Genomic DNA, 26,552 nt, shown 5'->3' on the forward strand with positions numbered 1-26,552 from the left:
GCCAATAGCTGAGGGTGTAGCGATGATCACCGGCATTCCCCAGGTATGCATCGCATCTGTCTCATCTAAACCCAAACCAAAGATGGCTAAACCAACCATCACCGAACCTGAAAGATGGGCCTTCAACGGCAAATACCCTGACCAGGCCGTTTCCATTGGCCCAACAGTTGTTGATCCCACACGCACCTTACTCAAACGCTTATTACAGAAAAACGCTGACATCTTCGCGTGGACACCAGCTGACATGACTGGTGTACCCCGAAGTAAGGCAGAGCATAAGCTCAAGTGCGATTCGGCTGTTACGCCAGTCGTACAAAAGCGTAGAGTAATGGGGCCAGAACAAACTAACGCGTGTAGAACCCAAGTCAAGGAACTCCTTGACGCGGGCATCGTACGAGTTAGTAGATATCAAATATGGGTTGCAAATCCCGTTATGGTACAGAAGAATAACAAACAATGGCGCATGTGCATAGATATCAAGGACTTAAACAAAGCATGCCCCAAATATTGTTATCCGTTACCCGAAATTGATCTTAAGGTGGATTCGTTAGCACCGTTTCGCCTTAAATGCTTCCTGGATGCGTATAAGAGGTACCATCAAATCCACATGGCCGTCGATGATCAGGACAAAACCGCTTTTCGGACGCCCGATGGCACATTTTGTTACCAAATGATGCCATTTGGACTTAAGAATGCCGGGTCCACATACCAACGCCTGATGGACAACCAGTTTCATGCCCAAATTGGGAGGAACTTGGAAGTCTACATGGATGACTTGGTCATCAAAAGCCCTGACGCAGAAGCGATGTTGAAAGACATCGAAGAAACTTTCAACACGCTTAGGAAGATAAACATGAAACTCAACCCGAGCAAGTGTGCCTTTGGAATGGAAGAAGGGAAGTTCTTGGGGGTCATCGTCACTAAAGATGGCTTCAGAGCGAACCCTGAAAAGGTCGAAGCCATTATCAAAATGGAATCACCTACTACCATCAAACAGGCTTAGACACTGAATGGACGACTAGTGGCACTTAATCGCTTTTTGGCAAACCACGCGGATAAGTCGTTTCCTTTCGTGTCAACGTTGAGAAACTGTTTAAAGAAAACGCACTTCCGCTGGACACCAGAAGCGGAAGCAGCTTTTCAGGAGATTCGGTCACGCTTGATCGAACTCCCAACGCTCACAGCACCAGAAGCGGGAGGGGAGTTAATCCTATACCTTTCCGCAACAGCTAGAGCAACCGGGGCAGTCCTGCTAGTAGAGCGAAAAGGCATCCAGATGCCAATCTATTATGTCAGCCGTATCCTAACAGACGTAGAAACCCGGTACTCTACCCTCGAAAAATTAGTCTTAGCACTTATACACGCTTCACGCAGGTTAAGACGATATTTCCAGGGTCACCCAATCACCATTCTCTCCAACTTCAAACTTGCAAACGTTCTACGCAAACCCGAGTTATCGGGACGCCTAGCCAAATGGGCAATTGAGTTGGGGGAATACGCGATAAAGTATAAGCCAAGACCAGCCATAAAAGGCCAGGTTTTGGCCGACTTTATTGCGGAAGTGCCTGCATCGCGGGAAAAAGAGTGCCAGGAAGAGGCTCAACCCTCTCCAGCACAGGACATCAATGATGTCTGGCGACTCTACACTGATGGAGCAGCCAGTAACGAGGGTTCAGGCGCAGGGCTGAAACTAACCAACCCAGCAGCCAAGAATACACTTACGCTATTCGACTGGATTTTCCAAGTACGAATAACGAAGCCGAGTATGAAGCATTCTTGGCCGGGCTGAGAATTGCGCGTAAGATGGGAGTGAAACACTTGGAAGCCCACGTGGATTCCATGTTAGTAGCCAACCAAATCAACGGGACGTACACGGCCGTGAACGACACAATGGCCCTGTACCTCGCACAAGCAAAAACCCTTATGCGTGACTTTAACGATTGCAAAGTCATACATGTCAAGCGTAGTGAAAACAAATCTGCGGATGCGTTAAGCAAGCTTGCATCATTAGCCTTCACCCACTTGGGAAAGGACATCCGCATTAAAGTCGAGGCACCTTCAGTCCCGCACAAGGAAATTTGTGTCATCCAAACCGGCACAGAAACGTGGATGACACCAATAATAAATTACCTTGCGGCATGTACACTACCAGAGTCAAAAACACAGGCAAGAAAACTACGCTGTAAAGTACTGAATTATCAACTCATCGATGACATCCTTTACAGACGTAACTTTCTTGGCCCACTCTTAAGATGCGTGGACAACCAAGATGCTGACTACCTCCTAAGGGAAGTACACGAAGGCATCTGTGGAGTACACGCAGGTCCACGCGCTGTTGTAGCTAAGCTAAACAACGCGGGATACTTTTGGCCGGGGATGCATACGGATGCGCTGGCATACATCAGAAAATGCAGGTCTTGTCAGCTCTACGCACCCAACACGCACCGCCCGAAGAATGAACTTGTTCCAGTCACCTCTTCATGGCCATTTCAGAAGTGGGCCATCGATGTGACAGGCCCATTTCCTACAGCAGCAGGAAATGTTCAGTTCCTAGTGGTAGCCATCGACTACTTCACCAAGTGGATAGAAGCAAAACCCTTAGCCCAAACAACCGCGAAACATATCAAAAAATTTATTTGGGAATTTATTATTTGTCGTTTTACACTTCCACAGAATTTGGTGAGCGATAACGGCACCAACTTTGCTGACAAGAAGCTACAAAAGTGGCTAGAAGAGCTTCAAATCACCCACACTTTTATCTCAGTGGCGCACCCGCAGGGTAATGGTGAGGTAGAAAGAGTAAATAAGAGCATCGTCGAAGGCATAAAGAAAAGACTCTTGGAACACAGATCCGGCTGGGTGGACGAGCTTCCGCACGTCCTTTGGGCAAACAGAACGCTGAAAAAGGCCAGTACGGGAGAAACCCTGTTCAGTCTCACTTATGGCACTGAAGCCATGGTCCCGGTCGAAATTGGTTTACCCTCACCAAGGGTCTTGATTCAGCCAGATGACAATGATGCTGAAAGACGGTTAGACCTTATGCTAACCGAGGAACGCAGAGACTTAGCCGCAGTGCGTGAAGAGAACTACAAGCGACAAATGCAAAAGTACTACAACACGCGGGTAAAACTCTGCAACTTCAATGTAGGAGACTACATACTGCGTAACAACGAGGCTTCGAACCAACATCGCCCAGGAAAACTGGCCCCGGTCTGGGAAGGGCCATACATTATCAAAGAAGTTCTGGGAAAGGGCGCATACCGGCTCGAAAGGCTCGATGGCACTCCCATCCCAAGAACATGGAATGGAGCTCAATTACGCAAATGTTATATGTAGATCAATTCCAAACTTGTAAAGAAAAGGCCTAGAGCCACTTCTAATGGAAATGATTCTCCTTTCACAATGTGTTGATAGCCTTACCTTTATACTTATGAACTTCCCACACTGATGTGCCGGTATTCATCACATAAATATGGGAAGAAGTAAGTCGTTACGTGTGGAAGGCGGCAAAACCCGCATAAACACAAAACGGTAAAAATTTCAAGTTTTAAGGAAAACCTCCACGCAGGTCAGATGTAGGCAAAGTTTAGCCATCCTACTAAGTGCAAGTGACGGTCTTACCCGCACAATCACGAACAAGGAGGCAAAACTTCAACCTATTATCTACCACGTTCAAAGGTTAACTTATTTTGAACACTTAGAAAATTTCAAAGGAAAAGATGAGGAAAACTTCCACGCAGGTCATATATAAGTAAAGTTAAGCCATCCTACTAAGTGTAAGTGACGGTTATACCCGCACAATCATGAAAGAGGAAGCGAAACAAACTTATAATTTGCCACGTTAAAAAGTTAACTTATCTAAGTACTAAAGAAATTGCTAAGTTAAATCAAAACATGCGTAAAACAAACAAGGCAAGGAATTAACACAATCTTTATTCCATCAAAATTCAAATATTACAAAGATTGCTGGGTGCATACCCGCATACAAAAGAAGCTATTCAAAAACAAAAATCTACGCTAATGGTGGAAAGGGATCTTCAGGATCATGCTTCAGGACCACTTCCACTTGGACCCGCACCATCAGTAGAGCGTGGCGGTTCAAGGAAAGCTTTAAGGATAGCTAGCCCATCATCAGCAGCAGCGACTTCGTTTACCTCCTCCACCACCGGATGCCGGAAGGCGGCATACTGATTCACTTCTTGGTCATAAACAGCTTCAGTATCCACATCATACAAAGGGAAGTTGGAAGGCGGGATGCCTTTCTCAACAAACCCTAGACCAAGCAGGAAGCCGGCCTTTTCCCCATCCTCATGAGAAGCGTTGAGGGCTGCGCTCATAGCATCGTCATAAGACGTCTCTGTGAAGACCAGATGCACAACCTACAAAAAAGAAAAAATACAAGTATCAAAACCTTTTCTATTTACAAAGAAAAGCGTAAAGACATTATGAAGTTAAGCTTACCTGAGACAACGCTTCTCGAAGAAGCCATTCCTTGGTAACCAGAGCTTCCTGGAGGGCAGCTTGAGCTTGGGTACGGGCGCGTTCGGCTTCATTTTTGTTGAGGTTGGCAAGCAACACTTCTTTAGCCGTAGCCTCTTCAACGCCCTTTAGCTTCAGCTCGGTCTGGTCAAGCACCCCCCTCTGGTCCAGGATCTCTTAGAGCTTCTTCGCGTCTTCCATCGCCAAGGCGTCATGAGCCTGTTGGAGCGCCTCTAGTTTAGCTTTAAGTTCCTCATTCTCGAGGCGCAGAGGCTCAACAACAGCTTCAGCCTTGGTGGCCCTTTCAGTTGCGTTCCGAGCAGTTTCCTTAGCCAGCCGAAGCTGTTCGTTAACAGCTTGGGCAGCCTTGGAACGGGCCTCGAGACGGGCCTGAACTTCAACTTCAAGGGCCTTGAACGCCTTCTCCTTCTCCACAGCAGCCGCGGAGAGCCTACTATTCTCCTCCCGGATAGCCCGCGCCTGAGCTACTTCTTGAATACGAGTTGCTTTTAACTTGTCGTTTTCACGACAAAGCAGCTCGACGCGCGGCTGCATCCGGGCCAGAAGAACCTGAAGCTCATTGGTTAGCCTACCCTCCTGGTAGCTAGCCATGGCTTCCCCCAACGCACCACTGGGAGCTGCGTGACGAGCCCACTCCACGCACTCCACAGGTGTGCGAAGGGTTGTTCCTCGGCGAATGTTCCATCGTGGAACATACACTTCATTGGAATCCGACACTGCAAAAAACAAAAAGCAGTTAGGAAAAGATGATAAAAAAAATATAATAAAAAATAGGCCAAAAGAACCCTACGCACCTGTAGGGTCAACAACAGGCCGATAGCCGCCAAACCCATCACCTGAACCCAAGGGAAATCCGTCCAAGAGATCAGGTAGATGGGAAGGAGGCAGAGGTTGGCGAGAAGCCCCATGCATACCTGAAGGATCGGCCGTCGTTGCCGATGATGGAGGAGGCATGGTGAAGGCCGCCGCGGTCGCCGCTGCGGAGTCCGCAGAAAAAGTAACCGCCGGCTCAGTGAAAGATGCGGTAAATATGGCACTGACAGCCGGCGGTGATGTCACAACTGGAACAGTTGGCTCAACGGAGTGAGCAACTGAACCAGCGGAAACAGGCACAGCCGCCTGGGTCGTCGCCTCAGGTAGGCTGACCAAGCCTGCCGTCATGGGTCCGGAAGTATTCCTCCCCGCTTCACCCTGGAATGCGGTAGCATCCACGCCTGCACAAAGAAGATAAGTATTAATGATGGAATGATATGAAGTTAAAAATAAAGTTTGTACTTACGGGTTTTCTAGAGCCTGAAAGTGCGGACAGGCGGGGATGAACCCGATGGAGCCGGCCTCATTACGCCGCTCACCGTTGTCATCCTGGGCTCTCCGGAGGTGACAGTCGTCGCAGCCTCCGGAGCAGTGGTCTTATCACCACCGGGGTTCCTCGCCACCTCCTCGCTCTCGGTCTCTGAATCAGACCGAGGCACCGGATCGGCAGTAGAGGCCACCTTCGCCTTCCCCTTCCCGCCGGCAGCCTTCTTCTTCCGCACCAACGAATGACCATCTGCGGATTCCTCATCAGAACACAAGATTAGAGGAATTCCAGCAGAGGTTTCAACATTGAGGGGTCGAGGGTTGAATAACGCCTTACCTGGCCGCCTGGCGCTCAGGATCTCGTGGCCTGGCGGGTAGACCTCCACGAACCGATCCGCCGTCTGTGCAAGGATGGGCAACTCGCTCTCATCTAGAGCACGAGTACCCATCCGAGCGGGACCATCAGCCTCCCGCGGATACAGGAGCGACTGCAAGTCGTTCCCCTCTGAAATAAAAGAAAAACAGTTAGAAGACAAACATATATAAATAAAGAAGACAGACCATACCGTAAGGGACAGAATTCAAACCGTATTCAAGGACGATCGGGATCTTTTGCGCATCCGCATCCTTCCACACCCGGCTCATCCCGAGCATTACCATCCCGGACTCCGCAAAGCGGTAAACCGGAGATTGGACTCGGGATATCTTTGAGAACCATTCCGCCTCCTGGTAGTTGGAGGCGTGAAGGCAGGGGAGTGCTTGCCCATTCTTGAACTTCATGGCAAGGGGGATGGCGCGAGCGGAGATAAAAAAGAACTCCCGCTTCCATGAACGAAGACTGCGCTCGGTTGCGCAAATCTTCAAACCCTTGATCCGGGTTATCAGAGTATACCACCCTTGGATGCACCTCCAAGAGTAGAAGGTCATCAGGCGGTCGACGAAGGGCTTAACGCCCAGAATCCGGCACACCCACTCGAAGTGGCGAATCTTCGCGATCGCCATCGGGTGCACCTCGGTCAGGTGCACACCGTGCCTCTCCAGGACACGGTACACAAACTTTGTCAATGGGAAACTAAGATTCCCATAGACAAAGAATGCGGCATATACCCCGATCTTGCCTCTGGGGGCATCGTACACCGTCTGATGAGGCTCAGGAAACTCAGGCTCGAGAGACTCGAGCATGAACTTCCTGACGATGTACTGATATAGATCGACAGGCAGAGCACACTGGCACTCGCCAGCAGTACTCTTGTCATCCTTGTCGGACGTGGATGACGGGTGTTCGACGTACACCCCAGCCTCCTGGGCTGTAGCCTCAAGATCATGAACAGAAGACATCTTGCAGGTGTGAGAAAGAGAACGATTTCAAGAGAATGCTCGACTGAAAAGGTGAGTATTCGCCGGAAATCGTTTTGAAGATGGAGAGAAAAGTGAAAGTGTGGATTACAAAGGACCCTCTCCCCCTTTATATACTAATCGCAATTAATGCGATGAATTTAATGCGGAAGAGAGAGAAATCGCAGGTGCAATGAAACTATGACACGTGGCAAAAAGCAAGCTGGCAACAGCTGTTGAAAGGACGCGTGCCAGTAATTTCGCGGCCACGCGCCCGAAAATTCGCGCCCACGCGCCTGAAAAAGCGCCTGGAATGACCATATACTGTCACGTCGCCATAACTTCCTGCACGTCCTGACACTGTCAGAAGAAACCGTCGGACGACGTTTTAATAGTTTGGACTATTCTTATCCTTCCACCAACTCTTCGAATTTCAAAATTTCAAAAAGATTCAAAAGCGGGAAAATACCCCTTACCTTGGCAACCAAGTAACTATAAGACAGGTGCGAGTAAAGTGTTAAGGGAAAACCCTTCACATACTTAGCACCCGCAGGGAATTGACGCCAGGAATACCTTGGAAGTAAAGTAACCATAAGACGAGTGCGGGTACAGTGTCAAGGCAAAACCCTTCACATACTTAGCGCTCCGCAAAGAATTCAAACCAAGAAGGATCTTCTGGGCCATGCTTGCGGAAACGGGAATAACATCCCCGCATGGCGGGAACGTCGAGAACTATATTGTTTGAAACTCCAAGATGGAATTGGTGGTTTTAACATAATTGATCACTATGTTGAAAACTACCAAAACCCCATGGGGAAACCACACAAGTGGGACTCAACGCTCCTGACTTGCGAGGATGTTACAGACCTACCCGCTTCATACCCAAAGATCAAGCAGAAAAGTCGGGAATTTCTGCGTGACATTAGGAAAACCGCGGGAAGAATCCCCACGGAAAACCTTAAAACTAAAAACCCTTTTCAAAACCCCTTGCTAGTCCAAAAGTTCACCTCACTTATTAATAATTCATGAGAAGAACATTGGACTGGGGGGACTTGAAGAGGTAGGTCCCAGCAGAGCCCAGTTGGACCCGCAAGACTCACCTTGAACAGGGACGTCTGCGCAACGACCAACTGCTTCCGCAGGACCCACCATGCTCAGAGAAGACCTTACGCGCAGTACGCCAGCTGTACCCGCAGGGAAAGCCTCCCAATGGTGAAGTACCCCGCTTGTTCCCGCAGTTGCGGATACAAGCCATCAGGGAAGGCTACCCGCACTGACAGCAAGGCTACACGCACAAGGCACTAACTCTTGCTACTTCAGTAGTCACCTGAAGGAATGAGCAAGGCGGGAATACTCCCGCCCAAATGTGCCAGTCCGTATGCTTCTGGAAGATCTTTTGTACTATACCTACCAAGGTATGGGCAAAACAGACGATCTGACCAGAGCAGCCCATGAACCAATCACAGGGTGACAGCTCACCGACAGTACGAGGATGAGCACCCTCTAATACTGTGTGTCACTATTAGCCGCTGCCTACTCACCAACCCTTACTATGGGACGTGCGCAGCCTACAGTTGGTGGAACAGTGCATAGCCGGCAGTAAAGGAACAGTATACAGCCGACCTTGTCACCGTCGGCCGCAGCCTATCCACCAACCAGCATGGCTTGTGCGTAGCCCACTGTTGGTAGAACAGGCATACTATTCAGCCGGCTGTACCTTCTAGGAAACCTACTTTCGGCTATAAATACTCCAACACCTTGGAATGGTAAGATCATCATCTGATATCTCATTATCTTATCTTCTCTAGCAATCTCTTAATATACACTTATATTCAGAGCAATCTAGTCTGATTCTCACGCCGGAGGGTGGTCACAAGGAGGAACCCCCCTTCTCAGTGACGAGCTTACGGTGTCTGTTTTGCAGGTCACCTGAAGAACAACTTTCTTTGCTGGACCTCATCCTCGTGGGAAACATTACTTAACCTCCAGATTATCCGTAATCTGCCCAGGGTCACTTAGTGTTTCTTCAAATGAGGTAACTTTATATATATATATATATATATATATATATATATATAATATAAATGTATATGTATGTAGGGAGTTATGTGCAACGATTGTACGATCTTGGAAAGAGAATTGAATTAATTTCCAATTTTTCAAAATGACCCCTCTAACTTTTGGACTTTATTTATTTTTCAAAAAAAAAAATTATATACCAAAAGTTTTGATTATTCACATTTGAATCATTTGTTTTCCAACAAGATAAAACAATTAGTTCCATCAAAGTAAGTGAATTTCTTCACAAGTTTTTAACATCATACCGTTAAAAAACGTGAAGTTGTTCAAAGTCATGTCTTGACACGATTTCCATTTTTATTAATAAACTAATCTTACATACTTGTTTATGAAATGAAATGGACGATGTCAAAAACTTTACTAATAAACGTGTGTATTACCAAATCTTTGGAACGATTGTTAGTAAATATGACTATGAATGATTATTTAATCTCATATAACACCTCAAAACAACAACTATCATTTTTATACATGATATAAAATGTTGTTTATACTCGTCCGCGCATGTAATTGAACACATTGTTAACAAGTTTACTATTACAAGTTCAATGCTACTAACATTATTCAGCAACAATGAACTGGGGGACCGTCATGGTACATTACATTAGCGCGTGTCATCTTTGGATGGAAGACGCGCCAAATTAGGTTGGGCACACCTCATAATTCGCCCGAGGATTGGAACCTTATAATACACCCACATGGCCACACGCCAATTTAGGTTGGGCACACCTCATAAGCCGCCCGAGGATGGGAACCTTATAATACACCAACATGGCCACACGCCAATTTAGGTTGGGCAAACCTCATAATCCGCCCCGAGGATGGGAATCTTATAAAAAACCCAACAGCCCCTCGCCGAATATAAAGGTTGGGAATCCTTATAAACTCATATGGCCACGCGCCAATCTCAAAGGTTGGAAATCCTTATAAACCCATATGGCCACGCACCAATCTCAAAGGTTGGGAATCTTTATAAACCCATATGGCCACGCGCCGATCTCAAAGGCTGGGAATCCTTATAAACCCATTTGGCCACGTGCCGAATTAATGACATGCGTGTCAACTTATGATAAAAGGCCCGCGTGTCAAAATCGCCATCATGATTTAAACTCTCTTACAACCCGAAGCAAAGTAGACGCACATGCAAAAAGGTCCAGATATAAAGCATTGGGTCAAAAAAGCACTACTCCTCACTCCCGAACATTCCTCATAAGTCCAGAACTTCACCAAACTGCTTGCACGCCCAGGAGAAGCACTGGACTGGGGGACTTGTAGGTGTAGGGTACGTCAAACCCGGTGCGACCTTTTATTTATGTTTATTACATTATTATTATTGTCTACAAATTAGGCCCATTGGGCTGGGGGGTTTATGGAGGTAACCCCTAACCGGTCCTGGCCCAATAAAGGTTAGGGTTCATGATGGTAGCCATTGAGTCCTTATATAAGGAGCCTTTATCATTCATTGAAATGACCTTCTCTTGGACCCTTGGCTCCCACATATTTTTGTGTCTATAAACAAGAGTTCATTCTCTTAGTAGTCACCTCCACTCCCCCACTTTTCTATGACAGATCTGAGCAAACGGAGAAGAATATCAAGACGGTGGTTCGTTCATATTGAAGACCGAGGAACTTGAACATGGATCCGATCCGGATCCATTTCATGTTTCTTCACTAGTGGTCATGGTTGAAGAGATGAAGTAACTCTTATTTTATAAATTAGATAAAACAAATATATTTTATACAAGGATTTAAAAGCTAGAGAAAAGTTTGAATAAACAATAAGTTAGAGGTTTAAGTTGTGAAAATGGCCAAATTTATTAGAAAAATCTTCAAGATGACATGAATAACATTGAACCTTTTTAATGATTACAATCACCTCTAAGTATTACGACAAGAAAGATGTTGCTAGCAAAGGATGTATGTAAGATGTCGCAAGCAAGGGGAAGAACACACTCTTCCTATTATATACGAATTGCAATCCTCGATGCGTTTAATTCCTTATAGTTTAATTAATCAATCATCTGCATTTAAATGTGACTTGATATGGATCGTAATTTATTGTGTAGAAGACTATGTTTAGTCATAATGCTGTTTCTTTGAGCATTTTCACCATATGACGTTTAGTCAGTTTTCCAGTTTTGAAAAAATGGGGTGTAATAAAAATGCCTAATGTGTCATGTGGCATCCAATCATTTTTTACACTTTTTATTTTTGTAATTAAGACTAAATAGAAAAACTACATTAAAATTAAAAATAGAAACTAAATTAAAAAAAAACATAAAACTACTTAAAACAAATAAAAGCCACTAAAGGTCGTATTTTTTTGTAAATTTCATTGCTTCTTTTTTCGGCTAGGTGCTGGTTTCTCAGGTCGGATTAGGAGATATCACTCCGTAAAACCTCGAGATTGGGGTCAATATGTCTCGCTAGAATAACATCGGAGACCTTTTTATTGACTTAAAGACGTTCATAACTAAGTTCGCGTATATTTGGGAGTCGACGGTTCATTTCCTCGAACTGTCCTGCCATATCAGCCAACACTCACCGACGACCCGGTGCCCCATTTCCCTTACTTCTTCTACACCCCCCCCCCCCCCCCCAATCGAGGAATCTTGAAGACATCCTCAACGACATGCAGGTCATCATGATCGTTTAAGTTGAAGTTACGAGCATCAGACCTTGGTGTCTCTGCATCAACTGAAGACGACGTCTTAGACCTTTTTTATGGCCTCTGACTTCCGGAGACGGTGGCGGGTACGGGGTGTTACTTAGGGTGTAACTACATACGATTCCAACAACTCATGTAGTTGAAGCTCCCGACCTGCATTGATGCTCTATCAACGACTATTCAATGATCTCTTCATTACCAGCACCATTATCCAATGCCTCTTTATTCCGACCATAAACCGAATGAAAATGTTGACATCTTGAGTTTATGTCAGATCATTTTGACATTATTGAATCTTTTCTCCAGTGTGATTCTCCTTCAATTTCTTTGAAGACCTAAAATATTTTTCCAAAAAATACCGTACGCTTGATAGTTGCCTGCGAAAAATAGTTAAAAAAATATTACTACAAATTTAATATTATTTTCAAATAAAAATAATAAAATAAAACCATAAGAATAATTTTAAACACTTACAACATTCGGAATCTTTCGATACCGCTAGCAGCGCCCATGCAAGGTATTCACACCCACCCGTTTGTCCGTGCTATAGTTTCCTTTTTAGCCCGAGGTTCGCCGATTTTTTTGTGCGTGTTTTATCTCACGCGTGCCTCCGCCTTTATCACGTTGGCTCGACCTAACACAATCCTTTGGATCGGGTTGTGTATCCGGCACCATCTCCTCTTCCTCTAGTTCGAAACCGGCCATCGCGCTGGGATTTTGGAAGCCGACCATCGTGTTCAAGAGTGCAAAACCGGAACCAAGTAGTTACATGTACGCCCTCATGCTCGAGTCGTAATTAACATCAGCCGGGACGGATATTGAGGGATCGGTTGGGTGGTGTTCGGTTGTGTATTATTTGGGTTGGGATTGTTTGAGTCGGGTTGTCAGGAGTATTGACCGAAACCGAGCATGCATAGAATTGTTTAATGGATTCATATTTTTCGGGTAAAAAATGAAAGTGGATGAGAAGGTAAAAGATGGTGAAGTTAGTGGTTTATATAATAAATAAAATGTTTTTTTATTTTTATTTTAATATTACCGTTCCCCAACGGTAACTTTTTTGAAATGTGTACCATATACATTTAGGAATCGCTTGAAAAACAATTCACCCAAAACACATCCACTCCCCCCCCCCCACCTTTCTCCTTCCTTCCCCCGGCCGGTGGGTGGGGGGTGGGGGGTTGTGTGTTTTTGGCCTCAAACTTCACATAATGTGGCCACTACGGACGGTCTTACTAATATAAGCAACCGGACCAAAGAACAAGAACTAATTTGCATATATAGATCGATTATTAATTAGTATTTCACCATTTTGCTTTTTCAATTTGATAATTGCTTATCCTTACTATTAATAAACTCTTGTGTTTCTACACACAAATACTCAAGTTCATAGTGTACTCGTGTGACCTGCAAACGAACCTATTAACCCAACAAAGCTCAATATCTTAATTCCAAGATCTCTCCATTTAAAGTCTTTAAAATCTTACAAAAACTTTTAATTAATGTGATCTTTGCTCACCTCTCTGTGATCAAGATTTTGCTCCCTTCAATCAAGACAAACCTTCGGCCATCAATAGGTCCATCGGCTTATGTAAAAATGATTAGATGTTTCTCGAATCGTAAGCTTCTTTACATGCTTAAATTGTATAATGAACTTACCCTATAGAAAACCCCCCTTTAAGTTATACAATATATCGATAGTTGATGGCCCACATGACCAGATAATTTATTGAATTTCTGCTCTTTTACCCATCAAATAAATTTTCTCATTAAACTCAAAACGATTACAAAAAAGTGGGTGGCAAACGAGCACAAGCTGCGCCGCAACCCCCTTTTAAATAGTAAAACCAATCCTACTAAAAACGAAACTTTGAGACTTAGGAGTTGAAAAATTACCAAATCCTACTAAAAAAGTACCACCTAAATTCATGTTTCTCAAAAAACTCAAACATTAGGTGGTGTATCATTTATACAATCCAAACACATATCATTATGTACCTTAGACTAACATAACCACATGTAGACAAAATCACCATAAAAAGATCAAATTTGACAATACTCAGCAATTTCATGATTGTGTTTTAATTTTCCATGATTGATTTAGTTCTTGAACACTTTATCAGTGCTACTATATATGTAATAATTTAGTGACTTGTACATAAGTTTCTCTAAGTTTCATATTTGATTGTTCTAAATCATATTCATCCAATGTCAAATACGCATGTGTCATATACTTGTAAGATTTGAAATTAGGCACATCTAGCAAAATCTGAACGTCATAAGCAACATTTCTAAAGCATTGAAAAGAATTCAAGCATGTCACAGATCTCTCCTCACTATGTAAGATTCATAACACCATCTCCTAGCTTATTTTCAAAGAAGTGTACCATATTGAAGAAAATGATGCTCGATCTAATGGTCCCGAGTCACAAATGAGGTTTTAGAATCGCTCCTTGTAAGTTAATATCTAGAAAGCTGCTAATTGTTATTGTTCATGAGTTTAGATCAAGGAAAAATCCTTTGTCTAACTTTATGTGTTCTTCTTTAGACTTAACCAAGCCAAGTAGTTTGTCTTTAATTCCCATTAAATATTATGAATCTGAATTCTTCTCACTCTGAATCCTTGCCTCATCTGACCATCACGATGGCACACATCATTACTAGCCTATAAACAATATATCCTATACCCTAACTCTTCTTGAGATTTCCTCTACAACAATTGATATCATTTATATATGAAAACGTTTTGAACATGTATAGCTTCACGTATTACATATATTCACAGGAAATCAAAAGCATAATAAGTTTTTGACATTTTTATGAGTGTATATATTACTCTGACCAATTGATATCCAAATCTCCCCAGTTATCTTCCGAGACCCCTAACGCTTTCCACACAGCTTTCGAAGCATCGACAATATTATTAGGGCAAGGTGGTTGATAGTCATGATCAGCATCACATCCCATAGTAGAGTCACACTCATCCACAACCATGGCCTTCACGCTCCTCCCGTTACCATTAATGGTTATAAACTTATGGCACCTCTCCCCTCCCTTGTACCATCCGTTTGATAGTGCCACAACCGGTGTATCATCGGAGTGATACTGGTTGTCACACTCTGATGGACCACCACCATCACCTTCCTCTTGGAAGCTGTTTATGGTAAGTTTTGCTTTGGTAGCACCTGTTACTGTAGGGGAGCATGTATACGTGGTGTAGAACTTACCTTGGACACAACAATCCGAGTCATTCTCTTGGTTGCATTGTCCAGGAGGTGGTTTTCTTCCTCGAATACCACCACTCGGTTTGCAAGTCTAAGCATTGATTTGAATTGCTGTCAGGAGAACGAGTACAAGAATAAAGTGGGACCTCTTCATTTTTCTCTTTTAGTTTTTGGCCTCTTAGAATGTTGTTTGATGTCTAGCAAGGCAAAGTGATTGTGCTTTTATAGTGATTGGCTAAGCAGCAAGACTAGTTTGTAGTCAAACTTTTTTTTTCTTAAACTAATTAAGTTACAACCTTCTTCAGAAGCAATCTATAAAGCCTAGAGACAATTCTTTGAACATTTTTTTCACTTTGAATAATAAAGTAACGGTGATGTCGTCTCAAGTAATCTAAAAGGAGAATAGAAAGTTGTCCACGGATCACTATATAGTTTATTTATGAAAGTGGTATAATTTTATCTTGTCTTGTATGAAATTGTTTTTCAAACTACAATACTTGCAGTTTTGTTTGACTACTAAATTATAGAAGTATGACAAAGGAATTTGCCAAACGGCAAGCTTATATTTCCTTTATATTTCACACCTCATGCGCACAATGTGGTTATGATAATTGCCATTTTTGCCACACATCCTGCATAGCGAATTAGATAAACACAAAAATAGCTAAATATATCTTGGGAAAATAAAAACTCTTAAAAGTAAAGAAAAATGAATTTGTCGTAAATGCTTAGGAAATAAAAACATTAGAATAAAAAAAATAACTATTTACTTTATATTTTATATAAGTGATAATAACAACATATAGAAAAATTAATGTATAATAATATATGTGTCAGATCGAGATGGGTAGAATATGAACAAGAAAAATTTTAACTACATGCCTCCGAAATTTGTCGGAAGCTACCAACTGCGTATTTACTTTTGCTGGAAATGTATCGGAAAATGTGTTAGAAAAGCATTGGAGCATTGGAAAATATTTCTCGAAGCATTTTCCACAAACCGGTTTTGTTGGAAATAAGACAAGATTGACGTAAAATGGCATGGGAAGAGTCGAGCAAATTTCTATAGTAGTGGCCATCCAAGTCCTGATTGATAATCAAACACGAACTTAAATGAATAACTCTTGTTTATATTAATAAGATAATATGACTCAAAAAACTTATTACAATCTCTCAAACCCTAACTCGATTTAACTCTTAATGAACCTTAACTCGATTACATCTTATGTGTTCTATAATGTCTAAACATAACTCGGTTTATACAAATTAACCTAACTTGCTAGCGAATGTATTATATATTTTAACTATAAAACAGTTAGGAAACATATTATAATTAATAAGCATACCCAACTATGACCTACTTGTCATTATTAGTCTCTGAAGTTTACCGACTTGTGACTTATGTCTGAAATTATGTCCAACACTTATGATCAAGATGATGAAATAATGCTCTTATTTTTTTATAATAGATAAAACAAGTTATTATAATAGGAATTAAAAGTTAGGGAAAATTTTGAATATTCATAAGTTAGAGGATTCTGTAGGGAAAATGGCCAAACTTGGTTCAGAAATCCTCATATTCCCCTAAATAATATTGAACCTTTTAGTGATATCAATTACCTTAAAATTTTACAACGAGAAAGTGTTGCAAACAAGGGGATGAACCTATTACATATGAATTGCGCTCCTCTATGCATTTCGTCTCGTTCCATTTTTATCATTCGATAAGTATCGAATGTAAACAACCGAATCATATATAGAGCATTTAACTAACGTACATATATAGAGCATTTAACTAATATACATATATAGATTACTAGCATTTCACCATTTATCTTTTTCAATATGATAATTGCTTATCCTTAGTAGATTATACATTGCAAATAAACACTTGTGTTTCTACACACAAATACTCAAATATCAAGAACATTTCATTGAAAGTCTATAATCTTACTAAAATCATTTAACTATGTGATCTTTACAAGCTCTAATCAAGATTTCACTTGCTTGAATAGAGTCAAGTATTTTGGTCATCACTTGGTTAATCGACTTATGTAAAATCGATAAAGCATTTCTAGATCTGTAAGCATCTTTACACGCGTGCTTAATTCATATATTGAACTTCCCCTTAAGCAAACTTCTCTTTGAGTTATTAAGTTATATATCACTATATTTAGTTAGGGTCCATTGACTAAATTTGTTAAGTTTCAATTCATAGCCTCATGTAAATACATTTTACCAAAAACTCAAACATTAGGCCTGTCAGGGCCGGCCCACAAACAGAGTCTAGGTGGGGGACCGTCCAAAGCCCAGTCCATGTGGCCCAAGTTTCTTTAAAAACTGATATATTATTTATCTAATATATATATATATAGGTTTTTGAAACCGTATTAAATACATTTTATTGTTAACATGAAAACAGTATAAATCAATTTGCTGTTGTTATTAAGTTTATTTTTATAGGTGTTTGCTACTCCCTCCGTCCCTTTGAAAGTGTCTACATTTCAATTTTAGTTTGTCCCATTGCAAATGTCCACTTTTAAATTTTATTAACTAATTTCCAAGTTTACTCTTACACAAATACAATCATTGAAACTCTTTAAATTTTGTCTTTTTATATATGTAAGGGGCATTGTAGTCATTTGTTAAGCAAAAAGTGCAATAATTCAAAGATTCTTAAAATTTGTGTTTTTCAAACCATGACACTTGTTATAGGACGGAGGAAGTATTACTTTTTTTTCGTATTTGCTAATTTTCGATTATGAGACGTTAAAAGTATTTGTTGATTTATATTTTGTTGTTATTATTAGATTTTTTTCTTTGCTGTTATAAGTATTTGTTGGTATTTGCTGTTATTATTTTATTCTTGATTTTGATTCTTTTGTTGTAATTTTAAGTTTTTTCTTTGTTATTATAAATAATTGTTTATGTAGATTGCTATTGTAGTTGGTATTGTTTCTTACGTTCTCATTTTATTTTAAATTGGTATTGGTTCCTACGTTTTCATGTTAATATTAAAATGTACATGAACTTTCCCTATAGTTTATACATATGTTTATTGAACATCAAAATTCTATTGGTATAGTTGGAAAAGTCTCTAGTTCAAGACATGTCTGAAGTCAAGTCCCGTATCGATAATCAACACACGAATTAAACGAATAACTCTCGTTTATATTAATCAAAAAAATCTCAATCAAAACACTGATTGCAAACCCAACCCCTAACTCGGTTTAACTCTTGATGAACCCTAACTCGGTTACACCAAACTCACACTAGATGAACCCTAACTCGGTTACATCTCGTGTGTGCCTCTTGGATGAACCCTAACTCGGTTACATCTCACACCACACCTATAATGTCTAACCTGTCACACCCCCATTTCGGGCCTAGGAGTATGAACCATAGTTGGTACCATATTTGTAAATAAATCATAGTTGCGGGTTAATGCGGAAGTCTTTACAAAAAAACATAAGGATCATATTTATAAAATATTTACAATACAAAAGTCGAGACGAAAATCTCGATTAGTTTCACTTGTTTATAAGTTTACAAAAACCATCATATATTTTATATTTACACAAAATTATCCGAGCCATCGGATTCTTGAGCTTCTTCGTCTTTCAAGCTCTATTCCTGATTACCTGCAAAATGTAAATAAAATACGTCAGCAACGAATGCTGGTGAATATGCTGACGCTAAAAATATTTTCTTTACTTAATCACCCCTCGAGACCATGTAAGTCTCGGCCCATCTTGGCTTAGGAATAATCAAGTTAAATCAATCATTATAAACTCGAGTCTCTGCACTAGGTCACCTCAGCGAAACACCGCAGCGTTTATGACATAACTTAGGTACTATAAATATACATATGGTCATTCCCCACTCGGACGTAACTTAGGTCCGGCCCATCGTGGCTGGAGGTCGTGACCAAGCGTGGTGCGATGTGCCCACCGCGTTCCACATATGTAAGGATCCAGACAAACGTATACCATAGCTTGAGGGCTGGCTTATACTCTTATTTATAATGTTTTTAGAGACACGTAGCCTCATGTAAAGTTTTACACATAACACGTTTATTTGTTTGCAAACCAGTTTGTAAAAGTGGGGCGTATTCACCTTTTCAATGGGATCGGCTTCCAACACCGTCCGCTAGTCTTTCCTTCGCTATCTCGCACCTATAGTACGAGTATAACATTCATTAGTCGGATACACGATCCGGCTTAAAACCTTTAGTCTTATCATCTCGATGAACCTTTAGTACATTATTTCTTTTACTTTAAAACCTTTAGTTATAAAGTAATCTTTATAAACCTTTAGTTTATATTTAAAAACCCGACGTTTCTTTTTTCTTTAAGAAACGTATTTTCTTTATTATTTAAGTATACTCATTACACTTAAATAATATATTTTATAACAAAGAATAATCATATACATATATATTCACATATATATTTTCATCTTTCATTTCTTTATTTTCTTTGTTATACATTTTCTCTCTTTTATAATCATCGAGTATAATTCCGACTTAGGGCATTAAGCCGTTATAATATTTTATTATTATTTTGGTTGGGCATTATGCCTACCTTGCTTGGCTTAGTAATACCCTTCACACTCGGGCAGCACTTCGACGCTACTCGCTTTTCAACGTTCACTTGATCAATACTCTATTCCACTCTTGGCACGTTTCTCGAGACACCTTTGGCACGTACTTCGAGGAAATTACCGGGTCGTTGGACAACACTTCCTTCTTGTTCGGGATGTCGGGGAGTGGCACGGAAATCGAGGTAACGAGCACGGAAAACGAGGTTTCGGGGCACGTTTATCGAGACGGATTGTTGGCACGTAGAGAGAGTAAAGTATGTGAAATTGGTGTGCAAATGGGAAGAGCCGGAACCCGCTATTTATAGGGCTGATCTCGGACCCCATCACGGTACGCGATGGGTCACCTGGCAAGCCCATCGCGTACCGCGATGTAGGCTTGTTGAGTCAGTGTCTAGACCTGCCACGTGTCGACACGTGGCAGGCCACTGTTCCACGTGGCGGACGTGTTGCCACGTGGCGCCAGGCGCTGCCACCGTGTGCCACGTGGCACACGTGTCACACGTGTAGACAACCCTATCGCGGTACGCGATGGGTGTCTCCTCTGACCCATCGCGTACCGCGATAGGTCAGGAAATCCAGAAATTACATTTTGGTCCCTAGGGTTTAGATTTTGGCAGAATTGGTCCCTTGACTTTGGAAACTTGACATTTTTGGCCCGAATTTTACGTGATGTTACATCCTCCCCACCTTGAAATAAATCTCGTCCTCGAGATTGCTTACAAGAATAAGTGGGGGTATTTCTTTCTCATTTCGGACTCGAGTTCCCATGTATACTCGGATCCTCTTCGGGAATCCCATCTTATCTTCACGATTTTCAATGTTCGTCTTTTAAGTTTCTTTGTTTTTGAATCTTCGATTTGAATGGGACGTTCTACGAATTTTAAATTTTCATTGATTTCTACGTCTTTTAAGGGCATTGAAAGAGATTCATTGGCTAGACACTTTCGTAGATTCGAGACGTGGAATACATCGTGTATCCCTTGCATTTCCTCAGGTAGTCGCAAACGATATGCGACAGTACCAATTCGTTCGAGTACCTCGAAGGGTCCAACGAATCGAGGACTTAGCTTGCTTTTCTTGCCGAAACGAACTACGCCTTTCCATGGCGAGACTTTCAAAAGAACTTTGTCACCGACACTAAACTCTAACGGCTTACAACGGACATCGGCGTAACTCTTTTGGCGATCACGTGCCGTCTTAAGTCGTTCTCGGATCTGAAGGACCTTGTCGGTGGTTTCTTGGACTATTTCGGGTCCAGATAGTTGATTATCTCCGGTTTCTGACAAGCACACGGGCGCCCTACATTTTCGACCATATAACGCCTCGAATGGTGCGGCTTGAATGCTCGAGTGATAACTATTGTTGTACGAAAATTTCATTAGTGGTAAGTGGTCGTCCCAACTTCCACCTAAGTCTATCACGCAAGCGCGGAGCATATCTTCCAACGTTTGGATTGTCCTTTCGCTTTGCCCATTAGTTTGTGGGTGATAGGCGGTGCTAAGGTTTATCTTTGTGCCGAGTGCTTGTTGGAAGCTTTTCCAAAAGTGAGACGTAAAAAGACTGTCTCGATCGGAGATTATAGATAGCGGTACTCCATGCAAAGCAACGATGTTGTTCACATAAATACGCGCTAATCTATCCATTGAGTACGACTCATTGATAGGTATAAAGTGTGAGGACTTTGTTAAACGATCCATAATTACCCAAATAGCGTTATGTTGATGAGTCGTTTTTGGGAGTTTGGTTATGAAATCCATGGTTATTAGCTCCCACTTCCACACGGGAAGTTCGGGTTACTGAAGCAATCCCGAAGGCTTTTGATGTTCAGCTTTGACTTTCAGACAGGTTAGACATTTCGCAACATGCGAAGCGATGTCTTTCTTCATTCCGTTCCACCAGTAGTTTGACTTAAGATTTTGATACAAGTTGTCACTACCGGGGTGCATCATATATTTGGACTTATGGGCTTCGTTCATTATCTTCTCACGTAAATCCCCAACGATTGGCACCCAAATCCTATTTCCAAGTCTAAGGATGCCGTCGTCACCTTTGACCAACGAGTCAATGGTGCCGTTACGTTTTTCGTCAGAGATTTGGTTTTCATTAATGGCTTGAATTTGAGCGAATTTGATTTGGTTATTAAGATCGATTTGAAGTTCTAGCCTTAACGCTCGGACTCTTTTTGGTTTTTTGTGCTCTTTACGACTTAAGGCATCAGCCACAACGTTGGCCTTACCTTCGTGATAAATAATTTCGCAGTCATAGTCGTTTAGAGTTTCCATCCAGCGTCGTTGGCGCATATTTAGCTCTTTTTGATCAAAGATGTGTTTCAAGCTCTTGTGATCGGTGTACACGATGAATCTTACTCCATAGAGATAGTGCCTCCATATTTTTAGTGCAAAGATTATGGCACCTAACTCTAGATCGTGAGTTGTATTGTTCTTTTCGTGTACCTTAAGTTGACGAGAGGCGTAGGCGATAACTTTCTTACGTTGCATTAGTACGCATCCCAAGCCGGAATGAGATGCATCACTAAAGACAACGAAGTCTTCGGTACCTTCTGGTAAGGCCAGTATAGGTGCTTGGGTAAGCTTTTGTTTAAGTACATCGAACGCCTCTTGTTGCTTTGCTCCCCATTCGTACTTAATGTTCTTTCGAGTTAGAGAAGTTAGGGGAACAACGATTCGAGAAAAGTTTTCAATAAACCTTCGATAGTAGCCAGCCAATCCCAAGAAACTTAGAATCTAGGTTGGCGACTTTGGGACCTCCCACTTAGAGATAGCTTCAATCTTAGCGGGGTCCACTTGAATACCATTGACATTAATGACGTGGCCAAGAAATTGCACTTCGTGTAACCAAAATTCGCATTTTGAAAACTTCGCGTACAACTTCTCGGTCCTAAGGATTTCAAGTAAGGTTCGAAGGTGAATTTCATGATCAGACTTAGACTTTGAATAAATAAGTATGTCGTCGATGAAGACGATAACAAACTTATCCAAGTAAGGCTTACAGATTCGATTCATCATATCCATGAACGCAGCTGGAGCATTAGTAAGTCCAAACAGCATAACCATGAACTCATAATGTCCATATCTTGTACGGAAAGCGGTTTTCGGAATGTCTTCGGATTGAACCTTAAGTTGGTGATAGCCGGAACGAAGATCGATTTTAGAAAAGAAGCTAGCACCTTGAAGTTGATCAAATAAATCGTCAATTCGGGGAAGTGGATAACGGTTCTTGATTGTCACTTTGTTGAGGGCTCGATAGTCAATACACATCCGCATAGATCCATCCTTCTTCTTCACAAATAGTATCGGCGCTCCCCATGGTGATGAACTTGGTCGTATAAAGCCTTTCTCGAGAAGTTCGTCAAGTTGTTTCTTTAGTTCTTTCATCTCGGTTGGTGCGAGGCGATAAGGAGCTTTAGCGATTGGAGCAGTTCCAGGAATAAGATCGATTCTAAACTCTACTTCTCGATCGGGAGGAATGCCGGGGAGTTCGAGAAAATTACCGAGTCGTTGGACAACACTTCCTTCTTGTTCGGGATGTCGGGGAGTGGCACGGAAATCGAGGTAACGAGCATGGGAAACGAGGTTTCGGGGCAAGTTTATCGAGACGGATTGTTGGCACGTATTACGAGGTAGATAGAGACTAGAGAGAGAGTAAAGTATGTGAAATTGGTGTGCAAATGGGAAGAGCCGGAACCCGCTATTTATAGGGCTGATCTCGGACCCCATCGCGGTACGCGATGGGTCACCTAGCAAGACCATTGCGTACCGCGATGTAGGCTTGCTGAGTCAGTGTCTAGACCTGCCCCGTGTCGACACATGGCAGGCCACCGTTCCACGTGGCGACACGTGGTGGACGTGTTGCCACATGGTGACACGTGGCGGCAGGCGCTGCCACCGTGTGCCACGTGCATGCGTGTCAGACAACCCTATCGCAGTACGCGATGGGTGTCTCCTCTGACCCATCGCGTATCGCGATAGCTCAGGAAATCCAGAAATTACATTTTGGTCCCTGGGGTTTAGATTTTGGCAGAATTGGTCCCTTGACTTTGGAAACTTGACATTTTTGGCCTGAATTTTACGTGATGTTACATAACCTATCTTGTTTATATAGACTAACCTAACTTGCTAGACAAGACATTACCAAATATAATAAACCCTAATTGTAACCACATAAACCCATTACATAATAATGAATTCCACGAGCCCAATAGGACCAACCTGGTCACCTACACGTGACAGACCTATTAAGTTGGAAATTACTTCCAACAATCACCCCATAATTTCTGACTCGTAATAGGTGGTTCTCCAACTCCAAGCGTGTCTCTTTTGCCCTGCTTGATTTGACTCATGAACTTGACCTTCTCGGTTTTCACAACCATATTGGCCTTGATCTCCCCGGAACTTTTCTTGATCCATAGATGTGTTCTTCGGCTGCCCCGAACTCGACTACCTCTGTGACCCTGTCCCCGAGCATTCCCTCGGTCGTATGAAATCGCATATCCACTTCTCTGGCTACGACTTCGGTCATCGAATCGAGCGAACATCAATCTTTCTTGATCATCTCCTGTTCCCGAATCAAAACACGACCACATATTTTAAATCCTTGGTTAAAACATAACTCGTTCAACCCGTATAAAAACAAACTCTGAATTAAATCGACTTATTCAATCCAAATAAAAAATTTGATCTAACAAACCAAAGCAACCAGAATCTTGAACTCCTTATTAACAGCCAAATAAATCAAGAACTTGTCTGTTTGACTTTTGTGATAATCTTTTGCAATTCTTTTAATCGCAAAATCAAACAAAATTACAATTCCCTTATTGGACTAACCGCCAAAACAGAGAATAACCCAAACGAACTTAGTTTTTTTTCTTCCTCTCTACCTTCGGTTTACTTCACCTGTTACCGTTTCAACTGTGTTAGAAAACCCCTAGAATAACACCGACCGGAAACCAACTTGTTTCCGACTTGTCGCCGCACGAACAACCTACTCGTTGTCCACCACTATCCGATCGCCGACTCGTAACTTCTTAGCCGTGGATCGTTGTTAACTCGATTATCGATTTCTTGAACTTGGCTCTGATATCAATTCAAGTCCCGTGTCGATAATCAACACATGAATTAAACAAATAACTCTTGTTTATATTTATCAGAAAATCTCACTCAAAAAACTGATTGCAAACCCTCAACCCCTAACTCGGTAGGACTCTTGATGAACCCTAACTAGGTTACACCAAACTCACACTAGATGAACCCTAACTCGGTTACATCTCGTGTGTGCCTCTTGGATGAACCCTAACTCGGTTGCATCTCACACCACACATATAATGTCTAACCTATCTTGTTTATATAGACTAACCTAACACCACACCTATAATGTCTAACCTATCTTGTTTATATAGACTAACCTAACTTGCTAGACAAGACATTACCAAATATAATAAACCATAATTGTAACCCCATAAACCCATTACATAATAATGAATCCCACGAGCCCAATAGGTCCAACCTGATCACCTACACGTGACGAGCCTATTAAATTGGAAATAACTTCCAACATAAAGCACCCTATTTATTTGTTCCCTTCATTTCTTTCCTTTTTAAAAGGTTATCCCACATTATTTGTTATCTTCTTTTCTCGTATATCTATATATTGCCGGTATAAGTAAATCTAACCTTTCACAATCTTTATAAATATTAGTTTCAAGTCTTTTTTCAAGTTCACATTTAAAGTCTTCCAGTAGTGAAAGAATTTAAACCACATCTTACAAAGTTGGCTCAGTTTGTAGTCGATCTCGAGCGGGAATTGGTTGTGATTTACGGCCATATTTTTTACTCGTCTAGGTGCCAGGAAATTTTAACCATTTTAGGAGACGGCATGAGACTATCATATATACAATCCGAACACATTTCATTCTAGATTTAAGACTAAGGGTATGTTTTGTATATGATAATGGAATAGATGGGGGAATGGAATGAACATGGTAATGGAATGGACAAAGGAATGAAATAGATCATTACTATTCCATTGTCATGTTTGGTTACCATGTAAGAATGGAATGATTAATCACTTTATTATTATTATTACCTTTATTGTTATTATTTTTATTATAATATAAAAATAATAATAATAATATAATTATATAACACTAATAATGCTTGTTGACTTTTTGACTTTTTGAAGGAATGAAAAAAAAACACCCATACCCAAAAGAATGAAAATTCTAAAAAATGAAGGAGTTTCATTCATTGTGGAATGATGTATTTCATTCATGCATGGTAACCAAACAAGCTTTTTTGCATTCCTTTGGAATGACTCATTACATTCCACCTTCCATTCCTCCATAACAAACACTACCTAAATGTAATAACACGTAGACAAAATCACCTTTAAATATATTAATTTTCAACATTTACGTATTTTTTTCTTAAACACCTTGCTACTACAGATGCTAACCAATAATCTAGTGTCTCGTATACATAAGTTTCACTAAGTTCGCATATGTTGTTGTTAACCATATTCTTCCAATTTCTGATAAATGCGTGTCACATATACAAGATGAAAATTACCTTCACAAATAATATAATAGAAACAAGATGTAAATCTATCATAAACGATTGATATCGTACATGCTATATAACATTTTTCTTACATCTATCATAAATGGTTTTTTTTTTTTGGTTCTCTTAAATCCAGATATCCATATAAATTGCTTCATTATATTACCGCAACAAGCAGGTGACAAAACTTGAAGTTACGAATAATAACTCAGTGTAGGTTCTCATAGCCGTGCTAATGTGTTGTGTGCTAAGACACTTCTTTGGCGGATG

General features: G+C 41.5%; 1 pseudogene; it reads right to left on the bottom strand.

The window, feature by feature from the left end:
- Positions 1-14,713: 14,713 nt before the first annotated feature.
- On the bottom strand, positions 14,714-15,259 carry LOC143621720 (kiwellin-1 pseudogene; annotated as a pseudogene).
- Positions 15,260-26,552: the final 11,293 nt, after the last annotated feature.

Source organism: Bidens hawaiensis, unplaced genomic scaffold (genome assembly GCF_021521415.1).
Source record: "Bidens hawaiensis isolate Kalapana, Puna unplaced genomic scaffold, B.hawaiensis_p1.1 tig00002935_1, whole genome shotgun sequence".
Taxonomy (NCBI): Eukaryota; Viridiplantae; Streptophyta; class Magnoliopsida; order Asterales; family Asteraceae; genus Bidens; species Bidens hawaiensis.